We start from the raw sequence: 6,000 nt of genomic DNA, 5'->3' as shown, positions 1-6,000 counted from the left end.
TTCATGAAGTGTTGATGATCTGTACTGCACAGCTGGTTGCATGGAAGGTGCGGGTGGAGCTGGAGGAGGGTTAGTAGGGAGAGAAGGATTACGCAACAAAACCATCATGTCAGAAACAGTCTTCTCTAATTTGGAAATGGATCGCTCAACTCCAGTGCACCACTCTTGTGCTGGTGACGGGTTCATCATGGCCAGATTATACTGTAATGACCAGATCAGAAAACCCGATAATTCAACCAGACACAAGCTTAGTGGTAAAAGGTTTATTGGATCACAGGTGCTGGACAGGAGTTGAATGTAGCTGGAGTCCGGATAATCCTCCAATGGAGATGTGGATCCGTGGTGGTCAGAGTCCGCTCCAGGGTACGGAGAACAGGTCCAGAGAAGACAGTCAGGGGTAATCCAAGATTGGGTATGATCCTGAGGATCCAGGGAGGTCTTCTGGAGGTAGAGGGTTATAATCCACAAAGGTGATTCAGGCAACGGTCGGAACAGGAAATCAGGAAGACACGGTAGAGAGGTGAGGCTGGACATCTGCTGGCTGTGAGGCTTGCGATAATCTGGCAGGGAACTCTGGCAGGAAGGAGTTGATATAGGCGGAGTGCAGAGTGGGAGAGAGCAAACGTTAATCAGGCACAGGTGAATATCATGAAGGCAATTAGTGTCAGAGCAAGGAGCAGACCAGGAAATGATCAGCTTCCAGGCTGCAACATTACAAAAAGTTCATGTTGAGTGTTTTTAGTCCTCAAAAACTTAAAGAACCTACTGTAGAAAGTACAATCCTGTATCCAAACAAATTGGAGGCTATGTGAGGTAATATTGGAAACAGACTGCAATAATATGCAAGTAATTTAAACTTAATAAGACTGAACACAATACAAATTGAAATCACAGCCCAGCTGTAAGGTTGGCATGTTGTGTTTCAACCACATATTTATAATCCAAGTACATTTCTCAGTGAAAAGAACCTGGTGTCACGTCTAATCCATCACTTACTCACCACAGTAAGTAAGTTAGGTGAGAAATATTTAGGGGTTGGAAAGGTTGAATTTGATTTCAAACCATGACAAGCAAGCCTAACCAAACGGTGAGCGAGAATGGTTTATAAGAGACTGTATATATACAGTCTCTTATATATATATATACATATATATATATATATACATATATACATTTCATATTGTGTGTGTATGTATGTGTATTTATTTATAGTTGGAAATGAGCTGCATTCAGGGGTTTTCAGAAGTGCTCCTGAGTAGAAGGCAAGGCAAGTTTATTTGTGTAGAACAATTCAACAACAAGGTGATTCAAAGTGCTTTACAGAAACATTAAAACAGTAGAAATAAAAAGCATGATTTAAATCTTAAACAAAAAATAAAGATACAAGAACAATAGATAAAATCCATCCATCCATCCATCCATTATCTATACCGCTGAATCCGTCGATCGGGTCGCGGGCGGGCTGGAGCCTATCCCAGCAGTCAATGGGCGAGAGGCGGGGTACACCCTGGACAGGCCGCCAGTCCATCGCAGGGCCACATAGAGACAAACGAGACAAACAACCATACACACTCACAGTCACTCCGAAGGACAATTTAGAGATGCCAATCAACCTAACATGCATGATTTTTTGGACAACAAGGTGATTCAAAGTGCTTTACAGAAACATTAAAACAGTAGAAATAAAAAGCATGATTTAAATCTTAAACAAAAAATAAAGATACAAGAACAATAGATAAAATCAGTAGTGAAAATATGATTAAGTTTTGAATCTCAAGCAGCTGAAAATAGGTGTGTCTTCAACCTGGACTTAAACACAATGGCCCTCATTTATCAAGCCGTCGTAGAAAGCATCGTTGATATGAGCGGAGAACTAGTCGTACGCAGAGGCTCAAGTGAGATTTACAGAACATGCGTACCACACCAATCCCATCGTAAGACCGAGCGGCTGTTGATAAATCCGGCGGCTGAAATCCATCGTAATGATCCTAACCACGCCTTCTACAAAAGGCCGCACCTCTAGAATTTGCGACATGGATAGACGAAAGGCGGCAAAGAAACGCTGTCAACAGCGTTGGCGATGTAAATCGCAGACCGGACGAGTTATGTATTTTCCCCTACTGTGATGGTCAATAAAATGTGATAAACTCCAGATTAAATGAAATCTAAAATTGAACGATGTTTTACTGTTTCTCCAATAAGATCAGGAAGAAGTGGTCCGATATGAAATTTGCCACCAAAGAAGGTCGCAGAGCTCTCCGACGCAGCATGTCACAAACAGGGGGGGGGGGGCTCCGATCCAGGTTTGGATTTGAGTGCCTTGGAGGAGAGGGTGGCTGGCCTGATCGGAGCTACGTCTTTTTTCCTTGAATAACAGAATGCTTACCAAAAGTCAGAATCGCTGAATAAGTTCCTCTGTCCTCCTGAGCGCTCTTGGCTGTGCAGGCTGGTGGTAGGGATCTCTGGGTACGGGGTCCTCTGGATGTACATCTGGAAATGGCACTCCGCATGCAATAATAATATTGCATACCTTATCGGGCGTATATAAGGGTTCCCCCCGCAGCCGAGAGACAGATCCACCTGCCCTTTAGGAGCCCTGTACACCTCTCCACAGTGGCAAGCGTACTATGCGCAGTGTTAAAGCGCCTCTCCTGTACGGCTCATAAGCCACTCATCATTTTCCCGAAAGAAATCCTGCCGGTCCCGGAACACTCTCTCGCGCCTGATGCGCGCGTTCAGGTCCTCTAACAAAGCCAGATCTGCCATCGTTTCGCCATTACCGCGCCGCTAGAATCACCTCTTAAATAGGCGGTTGAATAATGAGTCAATAATAATCACTCTTCCAATTACGGAATTAATTAATTTTTTTATTTATTTAATTTGCGTTTATGTTTATATTTATGTTGAAGTCAAATAAAACATGGGCCTTCTTTGAAGTGATAAGTCTGTAATTTTAACCTAGGGATTTGTTGCGACTCATGAGGCACGCACTAGTGACGCTGCTGTTTATGTATGCTATTGCAGTCACCGCAAGTCAAAATGGAAAAGTGCGTACACGGCTTCAGACCTGTAATGGCGATTTCATCTTTCCTGCGCTCACGATGGATTTGATAAATGCCAACCTTTGCGCAGAAAAGAACGTACACACGACCTACGCATGTTTTTCGTCTTACGCAAGTTTGATAAATGAGGGCCACTGAGTGTTTCAGCTGATCTGAGGCTTTCTGGGAGTTTGTTCCAGACATGTGGAGCATAGAAGCTGAATGCAGCTTCTCCATGTCTGGTTCTGACTCTGGGAAATGATAGAAGACCAGTTTAGATTTAGATCCAGATGACCTGAGGGGTCTGGAAGGTTCATACTGGGTCAGGAGGTCACTGATATATTTTGGTCCTAAACCATTCAGAGCTTTATAGACCAGCATCAGAACTTTAAAGTATCCTCTGATGGACAGGCAGCCGGTGTACAGACCGCAGAGCTGGACTGATGTAGTCCACTTTTTTGGTCTTAGTGAGGACTCGAGCAGCAGAGTTCTGAATAAGCTGCAGTTGTCTAACTGACTTTTTAGGTGGACCTGCAAGGAAGAAGGATCCATCACAGAATTTTGTGTTGGGCTTCCTGTGGTCACAGCCATTCAAAATAGTTTTTTGTTTTTTTAACCACATTTTACAACTTCACTATTGTACAGAGCTTTATCAAGATTATCTGAATGTTTTAACAATATTATAAACCACAGATGATAAAATTTCCAAATTCTTTGCAGCTCAGTGTTGAGAATTCTTAAGTTCTTTAATCACCAAACTATTCACCCACACAGTCTTTCACAGAGCGGAAACACTGTTTTTACAACAGATTATATCATAGAATGCGTTTGGAAAGGCACAGCATTATTACTTTTAGTCAAATACCTCAAACCCTCTTCACTATTGTATCAAAATATTTAAAAAAGCGCATTACTAATTTGTTTCCATTGCAGATTTTGCAGTGCCTGTGTACTTGTGCCATCGCTGACACTTGTTATTTAGCTTTGTGTTCCCCAGTGACATTCTGTTTATACATAAAAAGGTCATTTAAAGAAAGGCTATGCAAATGTTTTTATAGTACTGAAGTCTTGCTTAACACCCTTTGAACAATGTGCATAGGCTTTAAATAACACTGAGTTTAACTGCCAAGGTGCTGTAATGTGGGTATTCTTGCACAGGGAAGTTCAATTGTTAGTATGATTGCCGCCCTGATGGTTGTGATTATTTGAGGGCTATGTTTATTGTATTACCCTCAAGAACATGACAAGAACTAATAAGTTCCTTAATGGTCTCTGATTTCATTCAGGCCTAATTTTGCTATCGGAGACATGGGCCAGCATGCTTGGAAACCACCTCCCTTTTAATAAGACCATTACACGAACGGTGTGCTCAACATGTGGCTGAAGGGAAAAAAAACCTGACTGGACATTGGAAGATAAATCAGATGCTTTAATAAAGTTTGACTTTCAGGATTAGGGTTTTTAGGCCCATGCTGCTCTGAAGTTATGCATAGTTTGTAATTCCAAGAAAAACTTTCACAGTTGGAATAATACATTTCAAAGGCGATTGCTCTTGGAGCTTCAGAGTTCTGTGAGTTTTAAAAGGACAATGTTGTTGGTATGAAAATAGTAGGAATTAAGCTGAGATTCTGAAAGGCATGTTTGGAATGTATTCTTTTTCATGAATGTACGCTGGAAGCGCACAAATGTTGTGAAAGGGTGGGTGTTTCTTGAATGTTAGAAATACAGAGTGGACCAGCAACTGGTGTATTGTCTAATGAATGGTAGTTAAGGGTGTTTTTAAGAAGCTTGTCTGAAAGTTTTTCACAAAATGAAATAAAAAACGGAGAAACTGAAGATACGCACGTATGATGTGTTCATGACATGGCACATGTGGCATTACTACAACATTTTTTGTGTTGTATTGTATTTCTTTTAATGCTGATCCATTCAGTTTGTTCTTTTTTTTGACAGTGATATTTAATGGTGGCAACATTTCTTTTGTATGATCCAGATATACAAATAAAGCTCTGCCAGATAGTGCCTAAGACAATGAAGTCATTAGCCATGGGTTTAATCACTATTAAAAACCATTTTTAATACTTTGGACAAACACAACAGCATTATATCCTTTCTGTAAACATCACTGAGTGTCCCTGCAGACACACAGCAGAATGTGTCCCGGCCCGTCGGGGGGCAGATGGACGATGTTGTTCTGGGTGGGATGAAAGAGGCGTGAAGGAGGCGCAGTCAGCCAACTGCTCAGGGTCACGCAAGGGTTGTGCTCTGTGCTTGAAAGAGTGAGGCAGGACTACGAGAGACACCAACAACAGAATCTTAACTGTTCCCCGTCACACGCGCACGCACATTTGCACACGCTCGGTGCTTAACACAAACATTATTAGCAAAACAAACAGTCTGACTGGCAAGAAAAGAAGAGTGTCACCGACAAAATGTCCTTGTCATGTCACAGTTTTCTTTTCTTTTTTTGGAGGGAGGGGGTGCTATTTCCTCTGTTGTGCACATGCCAGTGAAACTATGGACCGGTCACTGTCGTCACCTCTCTCGTGTAATTCTTTATCTTAAAGATATAAAAAAGCACCATTTTCACTGCCCATGGGAAATGGGCTCAAATACTTTTGTGATGGACTAGTGACCACTCCAAGGTGCACCCTGCCTCTCACCCAATGGTAGCTCGGAACACAGCTTTATACAGTAAAATTCAACAAGCAGTCTTCTCTGTTCACAGACCTGAACAAATCACAGTTTTTGCAACCCACAGTTCTGATCAAAACTTTTCAAAATGGTAAAATAATTCTACAAAATTCAAGACTAATTCTTGGAATTCTAGACACATTAGACATACAGTCTAAAAACTATATATACTCTTTTTTTCCAATCCTGTCAACTTCCTATTAATGATCAAGGTTGACTAAACTGGTAGCTTTTCTGTTAGGTTGATAGTAGTAACTAAATTGAC

The sequence above is a fragment of the Odontesthes bonariensis genome, chromosome 13 (genome assembly GCF_027942865.1).
Source record: "Odontesthes bonariensis isolate fOdoBon6 chromosome 13, fOdoBon6.hap1, whole genome shotgun sequence".
NCBI lineage: Eukaryota > Metazoa > Chordata > Actinopteri > Atheriniformes > Atherinopsidae > Odontesthes > Odontesthes bonariensis.
The sequence above is the reverse complement of the archived record's forward strand: the minus strand, read 5'-3'. Positions refer to the sequence as shown.